Source organism: Schistocerca americana, chromosome 1 (assembly GCF_021461395.2).
Source record: "Schistocerca americana isolate TAMUIC-IGC-003095 chromosome 1, iqSchAmer2.1, whole genome shotgun sequence".
NCBI classification, from domain to species: domain Eukaryota; kingdom Metazoa; phylum Arthropoda; class Insecta; order Orthoptera; family Acrididae; genus Schistocerca; species Schistocerca americana.
In genome coordinates, this window is record NC_060119.1 from 751703255 (window position 1) to 751727126 (window position 23872).

Below are 23872 nucleotides of genomic sequence, written 5' to 3' on the forward strand. Positions count from 1 at the left end.
CCTTCACTACCAAGCTGGTGGCATCAGCAAACAGAAATTATATAATTAGAATTAATTTAGAATTGTATATTAATACCTTTAGCTGCTGACGGGCGTTGATATACATCAACAGGGACAGGTGAAAATGTGTGCCCCGACCGGGACTCGTACGCGGCATTTCCTGCTTACATGGCAGACGCTCTGTCCATCTGAGCCACCGAGGGCACAGAGAATAGTACGACTACAGTGACTATCTCGCGCACGCCTCCCGCGAGACCCACATTTTCATCTTTTATGTCCACACACTGCATTCGTAGTGTCCCTACCCAACACACTCATTACTCGTGGAAGACATTCTTACCAAGTCCCGTAAGAGTTTGGGTAATATGTGTGCATCCGTACAGAAGAGGAAGGTCATGGCCGGTATTGTCGTAACTATATACTTATATGGATATGATGTCTGTTCTTTCGGACATGTCTGACAGAACAGTCACCGTATCCATATAAGTATAACGTTCTTAATGTTGCGTAAAAAAGATAATATAACCTCCAAGACAAACAAAACGACGCACCACGAAGGAATCATCCGAATAGTACGGGCCACGCGGGACTAGCCGAACGGTCTAGGCGCTACAGTCATGGACTGTCCGGCTGGTCCCGATGGAGGTTCTAGTCCTCCCTCGGGCATGGATGTGTGTGTTTTTCCTTAGGATAATTTAGGTTAAGTAGTGTGTAAGCTTAGGGACTGATGACCTTAGCAGTTAAGTCCCATAAGATTTCACACACATTTGAACATTTTTTTTGAATAGTACGGAAATCGGTAGATGTAATGTACATTACAGGCAAGAAAATGATTACAATTCCAGAAAAATTGGTTGATTTCTTCAAGAGAAAGTACTTTCCGATCTCAACAAGTCATAACGCGTTGGTCCATCTCTGGCACTTATGGAAGGAGTTATTCAGCTTGGCACTGATTTGATAGATTTGTTGGATGTCCTACTGAAGGATTTCATGCAAAATTCTGTCCAAACGACGCCACAGATCGTCAAAACTTCGAGCTGGTTGCAGGAGCCTGTCCATAATTCTCCAAGCGTTCTCAACTGCGGAGAGGTCTGGTGACCTCGCTGACCAAGGCAGGGTTTGGCAAGGACGAAGACAGGCAGTGGAAAGTCTCACCGTGTGCTGGCAGCACTTATATTGCTGAAATGTAAGCCCAGGACTACTTGCCATCAAGGGCAACAAAACTGGGCATCGAATATCGTGGACGTACCTCTGCGCTGTGAGCGTGCCGCAGATGACATCCAAAAGAGTCCTGCTATGAAATTATGGCACGTCAGACCATCACTCCTGGCTGTCAGTCCGTAAGGCGGGCAATAGACAGTTGATATTCCACTACCGTCTAGGGTGTCTCCAAACACGTCTTTGGCCTGGAATCTCATTGACTGAAGCAGAATTGTCTTCAGTGATGAGTCCCGCTTCGAACTGAGCCCCGATGGCCAACGACGATGTCTCTAGAGGCGCCCTGCAGAACGGCGGGAAACCAACTGACTGTTGCCCTCCAAAAGGCCCAACAACCAGGAGATGGTCTGTGGCACTATTTCTTTTCCTAGCAGGACCCCTTTGATTTTCCTCTGCGGCTCGCTTACAGCACTGCGGTACGTCGACGGTGCTCTACGCTTCACAAGTAGCATGCAAGTCAACAGCAAAATGTAGTAATTCATACATATCATGGCATTAAATTAATTGTTTTGTTGCTGCTTGGAGCTTGTGTTTGCGAATAAAATTTTGATCTTTAAAAGTTCTCCCTCTATAAAACACAATTTACTTATTTCTCCAGTGCAGAAAATAATGCAACAAGCAAAAAGTTCTTAGAAATGGTTTTATCGTACCGTTACTAGTTTCGGTAACTTTGATTTCTGGGCAAGTTTTACGTTTTCATCCCGCTCTGTTATAAGAGATAAGTCTGATATTCATTTTTGATCCATACTGATACATGAGCTTAGAGAAGTAGCATGTGGGTAGACATTGTCAGGTGATTGCAGAAGCAATTACTAACATCAGAAAGACGACACTGCAATGACAGAGGAGGAATGCAAAGAACATGAAGAAGCATTTCTTCTATTCAGTACATAAAGTACTGGTGAGAAACCACCATCTCTCCTACAAAGTAAAAACAAAGAAATGCTCTCCCCGTACGTCGGGGCGTTCCGGATAAAACACTTGACTCTTCAGAATGCGGCAGTTCTGGAGACGTTATAGATGAAGAATGTAATTGAACACACCACTTTTCGAATTGAACAGCAATATTTCAGGACGCTGTACCGCAGGCTTGACAGAGATTAACCCTACCGAAGTCGAATTCCTACATGTGATGGCAGATATTTCTCCATTTACACAATTCTTAACACGAGCTTCTCAAAGATAAACGCTTTCAAGTGTGATTTCTGAATGAGAAACCCATTACAAAACCTTTCCTTAAATACAGAGTGTAGAACGCGTTACACTAACGTACATTCTGCGGCTGTGCAGAAGGTCGTCTTAGTTTATGTTGTGGAACTCGTGTTCATAATTTGGTTAGTTATGTACGTGTTAACCGTATGTTCTTGTCTGTGTTTATGCAGTTTTTATGACACATACGAGTGCTACAGTTTGTATATGTTTGTACGTTTTGGGGTAAGTCAGAGGTAGACTGATTCGTAGGGTATTGAATCTAGACGCACCAAGCAGATAACACTTTTTTTGCTGAACGTGGGTGTCTGTATGCACACAGTTACTAGTCTCTTGATTGTATGGCATGATTATCCTATATTGCATGAGTGTAATGTCTGTTTTGCAAATGTTTCTAATAATGGAGTGCAGCTGCGGTCAGCGAGTATTGTCGGCTGATCCTGTTGATACGTATTATTAGTTCTCTTCCAAAAACATCACGGGTCTGTAAGGTTATAAAATGTGATGTAGTCAATGGAATTGTGGTAAGAGGGGTCGCTTTCGTGTGTGGCATGAGTAGGATTTATGCATTTTATGTTCTGTGTGCTCATAGAATGCACTGCAGACGTTATTAGGAGTTTATGGCTTACTGGCAGTTGGGAATTGTGCTCTGTAGTACTTGTCGAGATGTTTCGAAGATTTGTCAGACACTAGTTTTTTCCAATACATTGGTGGTCGATGCTGACCATATGTAAGAAACTGTGTCATTTTCGAGCATTCAACAGCTTGAATTTCTGGAACATGTTGTTTAGTTTCGATTGGGTCATCCTCTCTGAATTTCTAATCATAGAGCACGTCTCACTTAAATCACCACCATTATTTTGAGTAAACTTAAGATTTCTTGAGGGACAAGATCTGTATAAGATAAAGAGTGTCATGGTTTGCACCTGACTTTTCCTGTAGAAACCATAATCCGATTTGCCTCGATTTGTGTTGAAGTAAACTAAAAATAAACATCCAGTGAAAGCACTTTAACATAAAAGTTTTCATGATTGTACATTAACATTCATTCCAAGGTTTAATCAAGACAAAACTTCTGGTCATCGTTGTCATATGCAGGGGTAGTATTGTGTAGAGTTCCAAAACTTGCTGATTGAATCTTAGGACTGTTTCAGAAGCAGACGGTGTGCAGGGAGATACAAGGAGAGGCCAGGGCAGCAGGCAGAGCTGAGGACGGTCTTCCCTCGCCCCTCCCACGGGGACTACGCAGGACAGAGAACGGCCCTCGCGTTAAGACACAACGGGTTCAAACGTGCGTTTCTATTGTTAATGTCATGTCAGCCAGTGCATAGCATGTGTCGGCAGACACCAGAGTTTGGCAAACTCTAAGCCACAGAAGAGGTCATCTCTTCAAATTAGCGCAGCTGTGTACAAAAACATAATGTAACTGTGTTACATCTCAGAGAAAAGAGTTTTCACTGCTAATGCACTTTTGTGAAGAAAAATTTTATGCACAAGCGCTCTTAATTTATTTTTGAGAACTTAGGAACCACACTAACTGGAAGTAGTTTTTCACACTCGTTTACTTTTTGCGCTGTACACACGAAGTGGACGGCTTTTGTAAAGTAACATATTTTTACTCACTAAGTCGTAATCACTACATTTCATTGTTAAAGTACTTCCTTTATTTTGTGTTCTTTCGAACAGATCAAGATGTTACGTCACGGGTAAAGTGTAAAGAAAAAGAAAACAAAAAAAATTGTCAGCATAAGGAGATTACTCCTGTAATTAGGACATCCCAGTCCGTGGTAACATTGGGTTACAAACGTAATCAAGATGTTTGGTCAATTAAGTTAAAGAAAACATATTTTTAGTAATGCAGGAGCAGTGCAATTATGCCAAGCACTTTCGTCCAACATGTACGGTATACCAACAGCTTATAATGTAGCATGGAAGTATAATAAGTTACACTGATCAATACTATGCTCCTAATACTAAGCCTGCACTGTGAACCCAGGCTAATACGTTAATTTCGTAATTAATCAAGGGGAACGAAAATTCCTGGTGTTGTGTTCGAATATTGCTGATGTCTTGTGAGTTTGTTTATCGTAATGGAAGACTGTTAGGAGCCGGCCGGAGTGGCCGAGCGGTTCTAGGCACTACAGTCTGGGACCGCGTGACCGCTACGGTCGCAGGTTCGGAACCTGCCACGGGCATGGATGTGTCTGATGTCCTTAGGTTAGTTAGGTTTAAGCAGTTCTAAGTTCTAGGGGACTCACAAGCTGCGACATCGTCGCGAAAAAACAGTGACCCGTATATGTAATAAGTTTCCTTTAATTTACCTCTATGGTCACAAACTTTTTGCTAACAGATTACCGGTTTCGGTCTTTAATGACCATCATCAGATCTGTTTCATACTACTGACAACATGACTCGTGCATGTGATGTCATTTATTTGTATTTGACGATGCTGGTGCTGATTCCGCATTTAACATTTGACGATGCCACTATGGTTGCAGTACATTAGGACTTTGTTTTTATGAAACAGATCTGATGATTGTCATTAAAGACCGAAATCGATAATCTGTTAACAAAAAGTTTGGGACCATAGACGTAAATTAAAGGAAACTTATTCTAGGGGACTGATGACCTCAGAAGTTAAGTCCCATAGTGCTCAGAACCATTTGAACCATATGAAGACTGTTAGGAGTCCTTTTCGGATAGCAGTGGTTGTTTCACTTAGTTAATTTCTGGGATGCCTAAGCCAGATGATGAACAAAGGCTGCAATTTTAGAAATTTTTATTCTTTTCGAAAGGAGGAGGACGAGACGACATTGCTGTTATACATCGCCAAGCGAGAGTGTTTCATTTTCTGCCGTTATTTGGTGGTTATTTTATTGAAACTGTTGGGAAAGTGCACTTGCAAGGCGCGATCTCAGGGTCTTGTTGTCGCCAGAAGGCAGACAGTGAATCTCAATAGCAGAGGTGAGCATCTCCAGGGAGATGGGCATCTTTCACCGAAGTGAGGCTGTGGCCTGCTTAGTGGTTGTGTGAGCAGAGCCAGTGCCTGGGCTAACTGGGGCCTGGAGCCACAATTCCTTCACTGCCATCCCCAGAGAACTGAGTATCCAGTTTCTGGCTCTGCAGCATGAACTTCAAAGGCCGAGATACCGCAGCACTGCCCAGCCAGCGTGGGAAAGACTGTTGCTTTCGATCCAAAATTTTGGTCATGTAAATGAATTGAATCGTTCCAATATCATGCTTGGCGTGAAGAGGCCGAGCAGTCGAGGTGTCACTGCATTAGTCCAGTACCAACTCATGTTTGATGATATGCATTTTGTATTCCAATAGTGGGAAGTTTATGCTGCCTTCTCCTGTTTTTTCGTGAAACTTTCTCGTCCATCACACTGACAAAGAATTGAGTCGTCCCCTACATGTAGAGTTTTTCGCAAGTAGAGATTTGAGGAGGGAGAAGAGAATTTCGTGACTTTCGTGTTCCAATTGCCATTCGATTAGTCTCCCAGTTGTCGTCTGGTTCTGATGGGCCCATGCTTTGCTGATTTTGGGGAAATATAAGTTTCGCAATATGCTGTAACGCTTTCCGTTCTCTGAGCAGCTTACTACTTACTTGTTCCGGCATGCGGACATTTGGTTAGAATTTGAGATTTTGTCTCATTAACATTGGAATTGTGTGTTGTCCAGATAATGGTAAGTGTTGTGTTTTCTCCTATACAGTCTTCCATATAGTTTCGCACATCCCCCAGTTATAGCGTCATTTTTGCGTGATTTGGACTGAGGTTTTATGCGACCTACTAATAACAAATATAAACTGTTACGAACCTAATCTTGTTGTTCTCACCGTGACAATCTTATCGCTGCGCACAGTGGCCAAACTGTAGGCAAAGTTGCCTTACTATTTAGTGAAAGTAACAATCACATCATTTTCTTGACTTTCTCGATTATAAGACGGTTAAATGACTAGGGAGAGCTGTATGATTTCCCCTGAGATTGTAAGTTTGCTGTGTACTGTTCAATGATTTTTTGGCTAAAGATCATGCAGTATTCATACGTAATAAGCAACATCATTTTAGAGCAATGTCACACCATTACGTAGGTCTAGCGCCAACAGCCCACACAATCAGCTTAAATGTTCAGTTTTGTTCATCTGTTATTGAATCAGTGTACTTTATTTTACCTTAAGGAAAACAATTTTGACTCTGAATAATGGCTTTTCCTCAGGCGAACTGTAACATCTGTATAAAGTCTATTTTATATATTTCCTGGTAATACTGCTGTGAATTTAGTAATATGTGTTCCAAGCTGTTTTCTGAATATTTCGTGGATTCAGGCTTACTACGAGAAGTCACTAGGAAGGAGGAAAATTAGGGTTTAACATCCCAATAATTGCTAGGGAACTTGCTTTTCTTGTTAAGACCCCTGATATCTCATTGCGCTATAGCTCTTAGCTTTTTATGGTTTCAGTCGACAGTATATTGTAATCAACCACTAACAGAAGATTTACCCACTGCTACGGAATTTTACCACTTAAGTTAAATTTTTGCCTGTGGGAAACTTGTAAGCTTAATTAATATTTACTGCCCCAAACTAGATTTTTATATAAAGAAGATCATATCCATGGAGTTGTTCCATAATAATTGTAGTTGTGCTTCCATGGCATCAATTGTGAACCAGCGTTACAGTTAACGAATTTTTCCTGTCCTCAGCTGCTGTGGACGAAAGGAGCTAATCTCACTTTCACCCTCAAGCACAGTACCATTTGGTCAATGACAGGCCAACGACCTGAAAGATAGTAAAAATACTTTGTAAACCCATCTGACAAATTTGGTCGATCTGGCCTTTGTTATCTTTAGTTACAGCCCCCCTATAGGTCGCTCCCTCCCCCCCCCCCCCCTTTCCTCGCAGGTGTACATTAGCCTTACGGAAGAGGGAAGTTTATGCAGGTTGCGTAGCCAGCCTAACTTGTATTAAAAAAGTTTATTTTATTTTCAATTTTTCAATTTAATATTTTCCTGTAATGTTCAAGTACAATTCTTTGTGGTCCACATGCAAAAAAAATTGTTGCTTCAGCAAAAGCTGTTTTTTCCTGCTCAGTGTGACCCGCTAAAAACGTACCCACTATGTACTTGCCATGGGCAATCAATGTGGAGCTTTGGTTCCAGGCAGAAGGCTCTAACCGTTCCGACTTCCAGGTAGCAGTGATGTAATTTCTTTCCTATTCGCTTTTTGCGAATGTTGCTCCTTCATCGACGTTAATTTCTTGTACCACCTGACTGACTTGACAAATCAACCTGGGCGAGTCCGTTCGTACTTCAGATAAGAGATAAACTTCCTTTTTGTCCACAAAAATTTTCCCCTTATAACTCAAAGGCCCTAAACCATGCCCATACTATGCCTATCCTCACCTAGTTTCCTCCACACTTTACATTCTCAAGTAACACATTTTAAATATATAAAATTGTGTCACTTGCAGATTTGTTTTACTTTTTCATTCTTGCAACAGACCAAAACTAAGCAAGCAAGCCAAGGAGTAAAATACAACTGCGGTGTTAAGATAAAATAATTCTGTGCCGGGGAACATCCTTAATTGATGTTAATCTTTGAACAATACACGGATAGTTAAGAAATAACTCTACATCAAACTTCCTGCCAGAGTCACGGTCCGGCACATAGTTTTAATCTGCCAGGAAGTATTATATCAGCGCATACTCCGCTGCAGAGTGAAAATCTCGTTCTGTAAACATCCCTCGAGCTGTGGCTAAGCCGTCTCCACAATACCCTTTTCTCTAGAAGTGCTAGTTCTGCAAGGTTCGCAAGAGAGCTTCTGCGAAGTTTGAAAGGTAGGAGACGAGGTACTGGCAGCAGTAAAGCTGTGAGTACGAGGCCTGAGCCGTACTTCGGTAGCTCAGACGTCAGAGCACTTAGCCGCGATAAGCAAATGTCCCGAGTTCGAGTCTCTGTCCGGGATATAGTTTTAAACTGCCAGAAAGTTTCATATCACCGCACATTCCGCTGCAGAGTAAAAATCTCATTCTAGTTACACTGTATCAAATTATCAATGTCTGTCAGGCTAAACGTTTTAGACTTAGTAGATTCAAAGCAAACGCTGAGCTTTAATTACATTCACTGCTGATCCTGCATTACTCAGTTAAAACAGTGTGTGTATGGAACATAGTTAAACTTGCACCACTGCTTAATAGGTCACTAGAATAACTGCTCAATTGTTGTTTAGAAATTCTGATTTATTGATGCTTTTTGGTAACACCCCGTCAGCCGAACATCAGAAAGAAAAGTTCTTATGTCGCGCCTTAAGATATTTAAACAGTACGTATAAAGGTACTCGATCTGAAAGACCTTTCCTTCTTTTTCTTTTTTCATCCTCCCACTTATGGCAGTATTTTCCAGGAATGGGTAATCACCCTCCGTGATTTAACTATTGCTTTATTTTTATGTTTTACTGTAAATTACTTTTGTATGATACATGAATACACCCAATCCTCTTCTGACATATGGTATATCGCTGTTGAAATGGGCTAACTGTCAAGACTTGAATCGCAACTTTGATCGATATAGATTACAATAAAGATACGCGTCGAGAAAAGATGATACGTCTTTCTAACATAAGCTCTGATTCGCTTTTATCGGTGATACGAGTTCTGAATCGCAAGACGTATAATGAGTTTCCTGAATGGCTTCGCCATTCGCATATGAAAGACACGCATTGAATGCTTTTCCGTTATTGGCTGTCATTCGTCCATTTGTACTAGAAGGGAGACAAATGGACGTTAATACCGGACGGTGTCCAGCTCAATGCTTCTGCCCAAATGGAAGGAGCTCATTCATATGCTATGATCAAAAGTTCTCAGAAAATATTGGCGCACAATGACACTTTTATTTACAGTTAATGCTACACATTATTCACAAGTAATGTGAAACTTTTAACTGTCATTTCACCTCTGGAAATTTTTGTTAATGTAGAAGACCTGCATTTTCTACATTAACATCGTGGTTCAGAAACCACCTTGAACTGGGTACATTGGTTCTAAGGTCAAAAGAGGGCAACGGCATGCAGCCCAATAAAGCGTTCTGATGTTCAAACGAGCTTTTCGGTTTAAAAATAGTTACTACCGTTTACTTTACCGACTCAGTTGCAATAGCTTTACGATAAAAGTAGTTTCGATCACACTTTACCGTCTTCAGATCTATGTGGTTGCGTAAGCAAACTGTCCTCTCTATACAGGGACTACACAACAGATACAGTTTTATCGTAACTACCCACACATTAAAAAAGTGCAACAGCTATGGAAAAATAAACGTCTTAAAGAAATGTTAGATATCGACACAGATGCTGAATTCCTTCGCCACGAAAATACCGCCTATAGTGAGATCCTTTGGATTGATGACAGTTTTACTTAACTAGAAAAGTTGATGCAGTACAAATTTTGTTGGCATTTTGAGCGCAATAAACAAGTCAGCCATAAATATCCAAAAAAGTATTATTTTCAAATTTGTATTAGCTACTACCAGTACAATGCCCCCAGTTCTTTAAAGAACGGAACTCCCATGGATGAGTGTCGTCTGGGTAACTAAAAGGAAGCATATTTTTAGGCAAATGTAAGATAGCAATAGGAGTCTAACTAATAAAATTTACGTGTAATAATTTGAAATAGAATACTTTGACAAACCACCAGCTTCAGAATGGAATTTGGAAATAATCTTATTGGCTGGTTGATTTGTGCCTACTGTTCACAATACATCTACATCTACATGATTACTCTGCATTTCACATTTAAGTGCTTGGCAGAGGGTTCATCGAACCACAATCACACTATCTCTCTACCATTCCACTCCCGAACAGCGTGCAGGAAAAACGAACACCTAAACCTTTCTGTTAGAGCTCTGATTTCTCTTATTTTATTTTTATGATCATTCCTACCTGTGTAGGTTGGGCTCAACAAAGTATTTTCGCATTCGGAAGAGAAAGTTGGTGACTGAAATGTCGTAAATAGATCTCGCCGCGACGAAAAACGTCTTTGCTTTAATGACTTCCATCCCAACTCGCGTATCATATCTGCCACATTCTCTCCCCTATTACGTGATAATACAAAACGAGCTGCCCTTTTTTGCACCCTTTCGATGTCCTCCGTCAATCCCACCTAATAAGGATCTCACACCGCGCAGCAATATTCCAACAGAGGACGAACGACCGTAGTGTAAGCTGTCTGTAGTGGGCGTGTTGCATCTTCTAAGCGTCCTGCCAATGAAGCGCAACCTTTGGCTCGCCTTCCCCACAACATTATCTATGTGGTCTTTCCAACTGAAGTTGTTCGTAATTTTAACACCCAGGTACTTAGTTGAATTGACAGCCTTGAGAATTGTACTATTTATCGAGTAATCGAATCCCAACGGATTTCTTTTGGAACTCATGTGGATCACCTCACACTTCTCGTTATTTAGCGTCAACTGTCACCTGCCACACCATACAGCAATCTTTTCTAAATCGCTTTGCAACTGATACTGGTCTTCGGATAACCTTACTAGACGGTAAATCGCAGCATTATCTGCGAACAACCTAACAGAACTGCTCAAATTGTCACCCAGGTCATTTATACAGATCAGGACGTTTCCCTGGGGAACACCTGATATCACTTCAGTTTTATTCGATGATTTACCGTCTAATACTACGAACTGCGACATTCCTGACAGGAAATCACGAATCCAGTCGCACCACTGAGACGATACCCCATCGGCCCGCAGCTTGATTAGATGTCGCTTGTGAGGAACGGTGTCAAAAGCTTTCCGGAAATCTAGAAATACGGAATCAACTTGAGATCCCCTGTTGATAGCGGCCATTACTTCGTGCGAATAAAGAGCTAGCTGCGTTGCACAAGAACGATGTTTTCTGAAACCATGCTGGTTGCGTATTAATAGATCGTTCCCTTCGAGGTGATTCATAATGTTTGAATACAGTATATGCTCCAAAAACCTACTGCAAACCGACGTCAATGATATAGGTCTGTAGTTCGATGGATTACTCCTACTACCCTTCTTAAACACTGGTGCGACCTGCGCAATTTTCCAATCTGTAGGTACAGATCTATCGGTGAGCGAGCGGTTGTATATGATTGCTAAGTAGGGAGCTATTGTATCAGCGTAATCTGAAACGAACCTAATCAGTATACAATCTGGACCTGAAGACTTGCCCGTATCAAGCGATTTGAGTTGCTTCGCAACCCCTAAGGTATCTACTTCTAAGAAACTCATGCTAGCACCTGTTCGTGTTTCAAATTCTGGAATATTCCATTCGTCTTCCCTGGTGAAGGAATTTCGGAATACTGCGTTCAGTAACTCCGCTTTAGCAGCACAGTCGCTGGTAACAGTACCATCGGCACTGCGCAGCGAAGGTATTGACTGCGTCTTGCCGCTTGTATACTTTACATACGACCAGAATTTCTTCGAATTTTCTACCAAATTTCGAGACAATGTTTCGTTGTGGAACCTATTAAAGGCATCTCGCATTGAAGTCCGTGCCAAATTTCGCGCGTCTGTAAACTTTAGTCAATCTTCGGGATTTCGTGTTCTTCTGAACTTCGCATGCTTTTTCCGGTTGCCTCTGCAACAGCGTTCGGACCTGTTTTGTGTACCATGGGGGATCAGATCCACCTCTTACCAATTTATGAGGTATGAATCTCTCAATTGCTGTTGCTACTACATCTTAGAATCTGAGCCACATCTCGTCTACATTTGCATAGTCAGTTCGGAAGGAATGGATATTGTCTCTTAGGAAGGCTTCTAGTGACGCTTTATCCGCTTTTTTAAATAAAATTATTTTGCGTTTGTTTCTCATGGAGTTGGAAGAAACGGTATTGAGCCTAGCTACAATGACCTTGTGATCACCAACCCTGTATCAGTCATGATGCTCTCTATTAGCTCTGGATTGTTTGTGGCTAAGAGGTCAAGTGTGTTTTCGCAACCATTTAGAATTCGCGTGGGTTCGTGGACTAACTGCTCGAAATAATTTTCGGAGAAAGCATTTAGGACAATCTCGGAAGATGTTTTCTGCCTACCACCGGTTTTGAACAAGTATTTTTGCGAACATATTGAGGGAAGGTTGAAGTCCCCACCAACTATAACCGTATGAGTGGGGTATTTATTTGTTATGAGACTCAAATTTTCTCTGAACTGTTCAGCAATTGTATCATCAGAGTCTGGGGGTTGGTAGAAGGAGCCAATTATTAACTTAGTTCGGCTGTTAAGTATAACCTCCACCCATACCAATTCGCACGGAGTATCTACTTCGACTTCACTACAAGATAAACCACTACTGACAGACACAAACACTCCACCACCAATTCTGCCTAATCTATCTTTCCTGAACACCGTCTGAGACTTCGTAAAAATTTCTGCAGAACTTATTTCAGGCTTTAGACAGCTTTCTGTACCTATAACGATTTCAGCTTCAGTGCTTTCTATTAGCGCTTGAAGCTCAGGGACTTTCCCAGCACAACTACAACAATTTACAACTACAATTCCGACTGTTCCTTGATCCAAGCACGTCCTGTATTTGCCATGCACCCTTCGAGATTGCAGCCCATCCCGTACTTTCCCGAGGCCTTCTAACCTAAAAAACCGCCCAGTCCACGCCACACAGCCTCCGCTACCCGTGTAGCCGCCAGCTGAATGTAGTGAACTCCTGACATATTCAGCGGAACCCGAAACCCCACCACCCTATGGCGCAAGTCAAGAAATCTGCAGCCAACACGGTCGCAAAACCATTGAGCCTCTGATTCAGACCCTCCACCCGGCTCTGCACCAAAGGTCCGCAGTCGGTTCTGTCAACGATGCTGCAGATGGTGAGCTCTGCCTTCATCTCGTAAGCAAGACCGGCAGCCTTCACCAAATCAGATAGCCGCTGGAATCCAGAGAGAATTTCCTCTGATCCAAAGCGACACACGTCATTAGTGCCGACATGTGCCACCACCTGCAGCTGGCTGCACTCTGTGCTCTTCATGGCATCCGGAATGACCCTTTCCACATCAGGAATGACTCCACCCAGAATGCACACGGAGTGCACACTGGATTTCTTCCCCTCCTTAGCCGCCATATCCCTAAGGGGCCATAGATGAGCTACTCCAGAAACGTCTCTGTCATCGTTATAAGAGGGGCTCGCCGTGACTGCCGTGTGATGAGTGTTAGCTATGGCCGCGGTGGAAAAGGAGCAGCACCGACTATTTCGGAGTCTGACTGGAGACGAGTAAGACAAACTCTATCGGCTGGAGCACGTTGGCGAACAGCCAGCCTATACATGCAGTCATCGAGGTGCGACCGCTGAGCCACATGGACAGTGCTGAGTCTCTTGCAGAGTGAGCTGTCTATTGTCATTTCCGAGCTGCCGTATATGGAGTACAGTGTGCAGATGGATGGTGTGCAGATACCGGAACGAATGCAGGTTATGTCTCTGCCCTTTTTCTCTTTCACGTACGATACCCAGATACATACTGTAGAATTATAGCTAATCAGATCAGTCTCTCTGCCTGCCATCTTCTCGCTGCTGTGTACGAAGTCGTGGTCTGTTTTTGTGGTTCACCAAGCGTCTCTTTTGGTAGCGGCTCTTCGTCTGGTTTCCTCCTGACTGTTGCCTGGTGGTACAGCGGTGTGGCGCATTCCTAGAGTGAAGGTTCGCGTTCCTAGAGTGTGGGTTAACAGTGTTTAAGAGACGTTTTCCGCCAATCATTGTGTTCTTCAGTTTTCAGGGTCACTCCATGAGAGGTACGATGCTTCGTTGGTGCAAGGGCGACATTGTTTTAAGTTGTCTTGCCATCTATAACAGCTTTGTCTTTGTCGCCGTTGTCTCTTGTTCATATTTGTTTCAACTACCGCGTCGCGTTAGTGTTCTCTTCTACTGTGAATTCGTTTCTTGTTAAACTATATGTATTGTAACTGTACATGGCATGAGTGTGGGGGGTTTCTTTATGACGAGAAGATTTTTCCTTGTCCATCTTCTATTTTAGTTAATATTAACTTTGGCTTCCCTTTCGTTCATTATGTATGTCTTTAAGCGATGTAAGCAAATCTGCTTCTTGAGTTATGGAAGAGGTACCCATTAAAAAAAATACCTTAGGGCGCTGGTAGCGTCGAGAATGTGTAGAAGAGAGAAATCATGATAAGTTTAATTTTATGTCCACTAGCTGATTGTTTCGGTTACTGTTCGACTGTGTTAAGGTTTACAGTGCTTGTTGCGCCAAGGCTATGTGGAACGTTTAAGATCTGCGTAGTAATTTAGTATAAATTTATTTTTATATATGTTTATATGTTTGTCGAAGAGCTTTTTTAGAGGCATGGAGAACTAAGTTCTGTTTTCTGTGATTGGCAAGATCGAAGATTTGTGTAACTTCTTGGCTAATGTGGCCAAAAGCAAATGCTCATCAAATTAGGTCGTGATTGATGCTTTTCGCATGGCTCGTGCCACCAAGTGTAATATGCTGATACTGTGTTTATTAATAAATGATAACTTTAATCTACGTCCAGTAAAATCCCCAGCATGTTCCATTCTCCTCTATCCACACTCCTACCGTATTAGTAATGACGTTACTTATATGTTCACAGTTTAGTTGTATTAATGTATCAATCCAATACTGAACAAAACCAAACTACTTAGCCAGTCTTCTAACATGGAGGTCCAAAGGCTGTTTTTGATCATCCTCAGTCTTGAAAATGACCTTCCTCCACTGCTGTTTCAGAAATCAGCCGTTTTATTGCCAGCTTGATAAAATTTTATACACATGACGATCAAGGGAAAAAGTAGATGATTGTCTACATAATATTTTTGTCGCAAACAAAATCATTTACAGAATGTTGCGTTAAAAATTTACCATAAAAATACCAGAGGTTCCATGATAAAATTCAATATTAAAAAGGGTTACTTATCGAAAAGATTACGAAACGCTAACACGATCAAATAGGAGAGGTGGATGTATTAACTCCTCCATGTAGTAAAGGTCAAAGAATGTTAGTAATGTCGTGGTTGCTCTCAGAATGAACCTTTGATTTATTGTTATAAGCTGTTATGTGAATATTACCTTATCCATATGTAAGGTTGTCGTCTCGTCTCTGGCAATACAGCGTTGTTCTCTGTCGGTGTCGCATTCATGTTCTTCTTCAGTACCTTTTCCCTTGTGCCTAACGGGATCGGCATTGACAGATGCGTATTTTAGTGGCGCCTCCAGTCCCCATGCGGCGTAGCCCTACCCTATCTGTCTGCGTGTAGAGTAAATCTGACTTTCAATTGCGAAAACGTTCTTCATGTATTGCTCGTGGTCTTGCGGTAGTCCTCTCGCTTCCCACGCAGGGGCTCCCAGGTTCGATTCCGGGCGGGGTCAGGGATTTTCCCTGCCTCGGGATGACTGGGTGTCGTTGTGTCGTCTTCATCATCATTATTCATCCCAATTACGGTCGGAGGAAGGCAATGGTAGACCACCTCCGACAGGACCTCGCCTAGTCGGCGGTGCATCGTCCCCTGTGCTCCTCATGGTACGGGACCTCATCGTCATCACATGAGGCGGGACGCGCATATCAGGCCGATATTTACCTAGTTGGATATGGGAAACCGCGTTAGAACCACATCCACGGTTTTTTTTATATGACGATTACCACTTTTTTGTGGGAATTTTTATTTATTTATTTTAATTTACTGTCTTTAATATATTCTTAATTTGTTTTTACTTTATACCACAACAAAAATAAATGTACCTAGCACCGCATCGTGCTCTGAGTAAAGAAAACAATATCTCTGCATGTTCCTACAACGAGGTAATGCATATGGGGAAAACTTAAAAGAGTGCTGCGTACATGCTGCAGAAGGGTGTGTCGCTACTCTCCTTACGCTTCATCATCCAGGTACGTCTTCACGTACGTCGTACGTTTTCCACCGAGAATCGAACTTAGTCTTGTCAGCCCACTCAATGGATGTCTTCTCCTATCTGTTAATGATCCAGCTGCGTGGAGGGTCGCGTAGGGCACTCCCTAAGTAATTAGAAAAATACTGTCTGTATTTTGGGTTCCGTACGATCTTGCAATGACGTTCTTGTAGGTAGTTCCAAAGGTCTAATACATCTTTAGGTCCATCGTGAAATAAGTAGTGTACCGCATGCGCAAGGATCCACGTGACAGCGTTGGTCTTGGTGCGCGGGAAATACTGTTGATCCGGAAATAGTAGAAACCGAGGTGTAATGTGTTCCGGAGTCACTCGTAGAAAATACGACAAAATTTGCCGCACCAAGCGCCATACGTCTTCTGCCGCGCCACATGTGAGACGGTGTTCGTCCGTGTCTGTCATCCCGCAGTCTACACATAGAGGCGATTCCGCCATGTTTATCTTGTGGAGGCGTGATCGGGTGATCTGTTTACCATTGACTGTGATGTACCAAGTGGATCGGACGTCTGTGGCCAGTGTAACCGCGTGAATCGTCTTCCACACCACCTTCCAATTAACTGAGGGCTTTTGGTCTCCACGATGTTTGGTGGGCGCCTCTGCTGTAGGACATGATATATATCCCGCGCCGACGCCTGTTTCGTCGGTAGTACTGCGATACGGACATAGCTGTGTTCAATGTAAAAGTTCCCGAAGTAGTAGAAGGGTGGGGGTATGTCTTGCGTCGCCAGTGGGGGCATAAGGGAGGGCGGAGCTAAGGACTCCAGAAGCAAACCTGTCGAACTTTCCGGGTGGTATCGCCACAGCTTGATGTGTGAGCTGACGTACAGGGCCACAGCTCTGTCGTGGACATGGACTAGACCAAGACCTCCCCTTTCTGGGGGAAGGGTCAGCGACTTATAAGTGACTTTGAAGAGCATGCCTGTGCTGACTTAGGATCCGAATGCCGCTAATAGACGTCGAGCTATTAGTAACGGTATTGGAAGAACACGCGCTGTGTGTGGAAGGCGCGATGCGAGGTAGACATTGACAAAGTGTGTCCTTTGTAGATTGCTGGTGGCAATCGTCTGAGGGTGTGCGACGTCGCTTTTTGTGTTTTATCGGTGACATTTGTTTTCGGACGTTGGTTTCTGTGTCCTAAAGGGTTTGTGGTTCCCATATCGCATCCCCCTCAGGGAGAAAGGCAGAGGTCGGTACAAACCTAGCGTCGAGTTCCATTCTCTCGTCCGAATCTTCATGAGGAGTCGATGGGCGGCGTTCTTCAATCTCTGCGGCAACCGTAATGTTGTTGGTCAATCCAGGACTGGCGACAGATGTGCATTCTAACGCTTCCTGTCTGCCAAGTGGTTTGTCGGCTGTCATGACGGTCGATCGTGTCACCCCAGCGTAATTGAGGGGGAGGGCCGTGAGCGTAGGACATGGTGCCGTGTCATGTAATGGAATTTGTGTAACCCGACGTTGAAGACACGCCGAGCGCACATGACCCTCCTGGCCGCAACCAGAACAAGTACGAGGTTGTCCGTCGTACATTACTATTGCTCGACAGCCAAGTATGACTAAGTAGGATGGCACATGTTTCTTTAATTCAATTTTCACTTGTCGGACGCCGTTGAGGACCTGGTACATCTTGAAGGTGTTCCACTCTTCGGCCACGTGGCTGATTACTGTCCCTTATGGGCGGAAAGCTGAGGTAACTACGTCCGGTGGCACTTCGAAAGGGAGTAATCCTAGTCCAGCATGGTCAACAGTAACCTCTCCGATGTGACCATATGAGTGTTTGAACTTGAGAGTGTTCGCGCATCTGTTCACAACTGCTTGACGTAACTTGTCATCGATCATTTTGACGTAAACGACGCTACTTTTGATGGATAGGTGGATACCGATGATGTGCTGTGTTGGTATTTGAACTTCGTCACGGATGAATCGTTCCACTTCAAAGGCTCGTGGTCGTGCGTAGTCGGGCTGGAAGCTGATATTGATGGTAGCTTTTCTGTACCAATAAGCCATGGCGACTCAATGTCAACGGACGCGAGTATTAGCTGCGGCGAGGAAGTAAACAAACTAAGCGCGCTCGCGACTCTGCGGACGGGACGTAAACAAGACGTCCTCGCCGCTTACCGGCCGAAAGCAGACTGACGTTAGTCGGCTCACTATTTGCCGTTGTCAGACCGCCTCACGTATTCGATCTCGTAAGCGGTGTGTAACTGCGGTGGGATTTTCAGGTCATCTTACTCATACTAGTTACCCAAATTCCTAAGTGTAACTGGGTGTTGACTGTCACACTGTTTTTTTAATTTAATGGAGGCTATAATATTAATTTTTAACCTACTTTCTTGAATTTTATGCAAGAAGCCACCGACCTAACAAAACTCTGGTGTGACCTCCACGTAGCCGCAGGATTCCGCAGAACACAGTTTAAGAATGCTGGTCTAACTCATTATAAAACAAATTTCCATTACTTCACGTCTATGGTCACAAATTTTTTTGTCATGAGACTACCTATTTCGATCTATAATGACCATCTTCAGATCCGTCTTATAAAAACAGGTCCTAATATACTGGAGCCATAGTGGCATCGTCAAACATACAAAATCAATTCCAGTATCTTCAAATGCATATAAATAACATCGTATGCAAGAGATATCTTGTCAGCAGGACTACTGTTGACTTTGTTTTGAACATTACTGCTGCTGACACGATGACTCTTGCATATGCTGTTATTTATATACATTTGACGATGCAGCGCTGATTTTGTGTTTAATATTTGATGATGAATAGATACCCGTGGTCTAGGGGTAGCGTCTTTGATTCATAATCAAAACGTCTTCGGTCCCGGGTTCGATCCCGCCACTGCCTAAATTTTGATAAATAATCAGCATTGGCAGCATTGGCGGCCGAAGACTTCCGGCATAAGAAGTCAGCCTCATTCTGCCAACGGCCTTGTCAAAGAGGGTGGAGGAGCGGATAGAGGTTCAGGGCACTCTCTTGTCCTAAGGGTGGGAAATTGCCCCTAAAGGCGGAAGAATCAGCAATGATCAACGACATGAGGATGCAGAAGGCAATGAAAACCACTGCATTAAAGACACGTAACGTGTATCCACAGCAGGTGTGGCCTGTAATTGAAGAAGCGTCGTGATGATCTCTCCATTGGCAAAAGATTCCGGAATAGTCCCCCATTCGGATCTCCGGGAGGGGACTGCCAAGGGGGAGGTTACCATGAGAAAAAGATTGAATAATCAACGAAAGGATAACGTTCTACGAGTCGGGGCGTGGAATGTCAGAAGTTTGAACGTGGTAGGGAAACTAGAAAATCTGAAAAGGGAAATGCAAAGGCTCAATCTAGATATAGTAGGGGTCAGTGAAGTGAAGTGGAAGGAAGACAAGGATTTCTGGTCAGATGAGTATCGGGTAATATCAACAGCAGCAGATAATGGTATAACAGGTGTAGGATTCGTTATGAACAGGAAGGTAGGGCAGAGGGTGTGTTACTGTGAACAGTTCAGTGACCGGGTTGTTCTAATCAGAATCGACAGCAGACCAACACCGACGACTATAGTTCAGGTATACATGCCGACGTCGCAAGCTGAAGATGAACAGATAGAGAAAAACAAAATGGCTCTGAGCACTATAGGACTCAACTGCTGAGGTCATTAGTCCCCTAGAACTTAGAACTAGTTAAACCTAACTAACCTAAGGACATCACAAACATCCATGCCCGAGGCAGGATTCGAACCTGCGACCGTAGCGGTCTTGCGGTTAGCGACTGCAGCGCCTTTAACCGCACGGCCACTTCGGCCGGCTGATAGAGAAAGTGTATGAGGATATTGGAAGGGTAATGCAGTATGTAAAGGGGGGACGAAAATCTAATAGTCATGGGCGACTGGAATGCAGTTGTAGGGGAAGGAGTAGAAGAAAAGGTTACAGGAGAATATGGGCTTGGGACAAGGAATGAAAGAGGAGAAAGACTAATTGAGTTCTGTAACTAGTTTCAGCTAGTAATAGGGAATACCCTGTTCAAGAATCACAAGAGGAGGAGGTATACTTGGAAAAGGCCGGGAGATACGGGAAGATTTCAATTAGATTACATCATGGTCAGACAGAGATTCCGAAATCAGATACTGGATTTTAAGGCGTACCCAAATCACAATATAGTAGTGATGAAGAGTAGGCTGAAGTTCAAGACATTAGTCAGGAAGAATCAATACGTCAAGAAGTGGGATACGGAAGTACTAAGGAATAACGAGATACGTTTGAAGTTCTCTAACGCTATAGATACAGCAATAAGGAACAGCGCAGTAGGCAGTACAATTGAAGAGGAATGGACATCTCTAAAAAGGGCCATCACAGAAGTTGAGAAGGAAAACATAGGTACAAAGAAGGTAGCTGCGAAGAAACCATGGGTAACAGAAGAGATACGTCAGTTGATTGATGAAAGGAGGAAGTACAAACATGTTGCGGGAAAATCAGGAATACAGAAATACAAGTCGCTGAGGAATGAAATAAATAGAAAGTGTAGGGAAGCTAAGACGAAATGGATGCAGAAAAAATGTGAAGACATCGAAAAAGATATGATTGTCGGAAGGACAGACTCAGGATACAGGAAAGTCAAAACAACCTTTGGTGACATTAAAAGCAACGGTGGTAACATTAAGAGCGCAGCGGGAATTCCACTGTTAAATGCAGAGGAGAGAGCAGATAGGTGGAAAGAATACATTGAAAGCCTCTATTAGGGTGAAGATTTGTCTGATGTGATAGAAGAAGAAACAGGAGTCGATTTAGAAGAGATAGGGGATCCAGTATTAGAATCGGAATTTATAAGAGCTTTGGAGGACTTACGGTTAAATAAGGCAGAAGGGATAGATAACATTCCATCAGAATTTCTGAAATCATTGGGGGAAGTGGCTACAAAACGACTATTCTCCTTGGTGTGTAGAATATATGAGTCTGGTGACATACCATCCGACTTTCGGAAAAGCACCATCCACACAATTCCGAAGACGGCAAGAGCTGACAAGTGCGAGAATTATCGCAGAATCAGCTTAACAGCTCATGCATCGAAGCTGCTTACAAGAATAATATACAGAAGAATGGAAAAGAAAATTGAGAATGCGCTAGGTGACGATCAGTTTGGCTTTAGGAAAAATAAAGGGACGAGAGAGGCAATTCTGACGTTACGGCTAATAATGGAAGCAAGGCTAAAGAAAAATCAAGACACTTTCATAGGATTTGTCGACCTGGACAAAGCGTTCGACAATATAAAATGGTGCAAGCTGTTCGAGATTCTGAAAAAAGTAGGGTAAGCTATAGGGAGAGACGGGTCATATACAATATGTACAACAACCAAGAGGGAACAATAAGAGTGGACGACCAAGAACGAAGTGCTCGTCTTAAGAAGGTTGTAAGACAAGGCTGTAGCCTTTCACCCCTACTCTTCGATCTGTACATCGAGGAGGCAATGATGGAAATAAAAGAAAGGTTCAGGAGTGGAATTAAAATACAAGGTGAAAGGATACCAATGATACGATTCGCTGATGACGTTGCTATCCTGAGTGAAAGTGAAGAAGAATTAAATGATCTGCTGAACGGAATGAACAGTCTAATGAGTACGCAGTATGGTTTGAGAGTAAATCGGAGAAAGCCGAAGGTAATGAGAAGTAGTAGAAATGAGAACAGCGAGAAACTTAACATCAGGATTGATGGTCACGAAGTCAATGAAGTTAAGGAATTCTGCTACCTAGGCAGTAAAATAACAAATGACGGACGGAGCAAGGAGGACATCAAAAGCAGACTCGCTATGGTAAAAAAGGCATTTCTGGCCAAGAGAAGTCTACTAATATCAAATACCGGCCTTAATTTGAGGAAGAAATTTCTGAGGATGTACGTTTGGAGTACAGCATTGTACGGTAGTGAAACATGGACTTTGGGAAAACCGGAACAGAGGAGAATCGAAGCATTCGAGATGTGGTGCTATAGACGAATGTTGAAAATTAGGTGGACTGATAAGGTAAGGAATGAGGAGGTTCTACGCAGAATCGGAGAGGAAAGGAATATGTGGAAAACACTGATAAGGAGAAGGTACAGGATGATAGGACATCTGCTAAGACATGAGGGAATGACTTCCATGGTACTAGAGGGAGCTGTAGAGGGCAAAAACTGTAGAGGAAGTCAGAGAATGGAATACGTCAAGCAAATAATTGAGGACGTAGGTTGCAAGTGCTACTCTGAGATGAAGAGGTTAGCACAGGAAAGGAATTCGTGGCGGGCCGCATCAGACCAGTCAGCAGACTGATGACCAAAAAAAAAAATTTGATGATGGCACCATGGCTCCAGTATATTAGGACATGATTTTACAAGGGGTATTTGAAGATGTCCATTATAGAGCGAAACCAGTAGGTGGATGACAAAAAAATTTCGTGACCATAGGCGTAAAGTAAAGGATATTCATTCTACATTCCGGTCACTGTTCATTCGCGACCATGTCGCAGCTTGTGGATCATTATAAAATGTCTCAAGAAAAGTTTCCGATGCTGCAGTTACCTAACTCACTTTTAAATTATTGTGTGCAGGCCCCCTAGGATGCAGCACTCTTTGTGAGCTAAAAAAATGGCTGAAATGGCTCTAAGCACAATGGGACTTAACAGGTGAGGTCATCAGTACCCTACACTTACCACTACTGAAACCGAACTAACCTGAGGACATCAGACACAACCATGCCCGGGGCAGGATTCGAACCTGCGACCCTAACAGCAGCGCGGTTCCGGACTGAAGTTGTGAGCTATTTATGAAGGCTATGGTATTCTTTTTTTTTTTCCAACCACCGATCGTTCGCGAAATTAAAACCACAGTAAAAATCTGGTGAACCTTTGCGCATATAAGTTGCGCAGTGTCTCTAGTACGGCCGTCCATCGCGTGACGTCGCACTTTCCGTCCGTGGACGGACAGCCAGCATCTCAAGATGTCTTCGGCCAAGTGTGAATTCCTGCTGGCGGATGTCGCCTGATTTCATGCAGCCCACGTGCCTGTCATGGATTTCCTTTTTGAACAGTTCTCGGGTATCCGACCAGGTAGCGTCGTAATTTCTCCACAATATTTCGCAGACGTACACGATCCCATCTTCAGGTGGTTCCTGAAGAATGCTGTGCTGTTCCTCTCCGCGCCCTATGTGTACTAGCCGTTACCCCGTCCACCGTTCCTCTCCTAGTGTCCGGCTAGTATATATAGGGCGCGGAGAGGAATAGCACAGCATTCGTCAGGAACCACCTGAAGATGGGAGCGTGTACGTCTGCCGAAATATTGTGGAGAAATTACGACGCTACCCGGTCGGATACCCGAGAACTGTTCAAATTGGAAATACGCCGGGAAAACTTCAGATCGCATGCGTTTCCTTCTTCATGACAACGTTCGGTACACTGCAGGTGCTACAGTAATGCTGATGTAGCGTTTCCGATTGGGAATGTTCGACCACCCACCATACAGCCCGGACTTGATTCCCTACGATTTTCATCTCTTCGTTCACGC

The 23872-nt window shown here is 43.3% G+C and overlaps 1 protein-coding gene across 1 annotated transcript in view; it reads right to left on the reverse strand.

Annotated features, from left to right (window-relative positions):
- LOC124594045 overlaps positions 1 to 23872 on the reverse strand; it is an 80228-nt gene that overhangs the window by 55527 nt on the left and 829 nt on the right. The gene's annotated exons all lie outside the window — the stretch shown is intronic.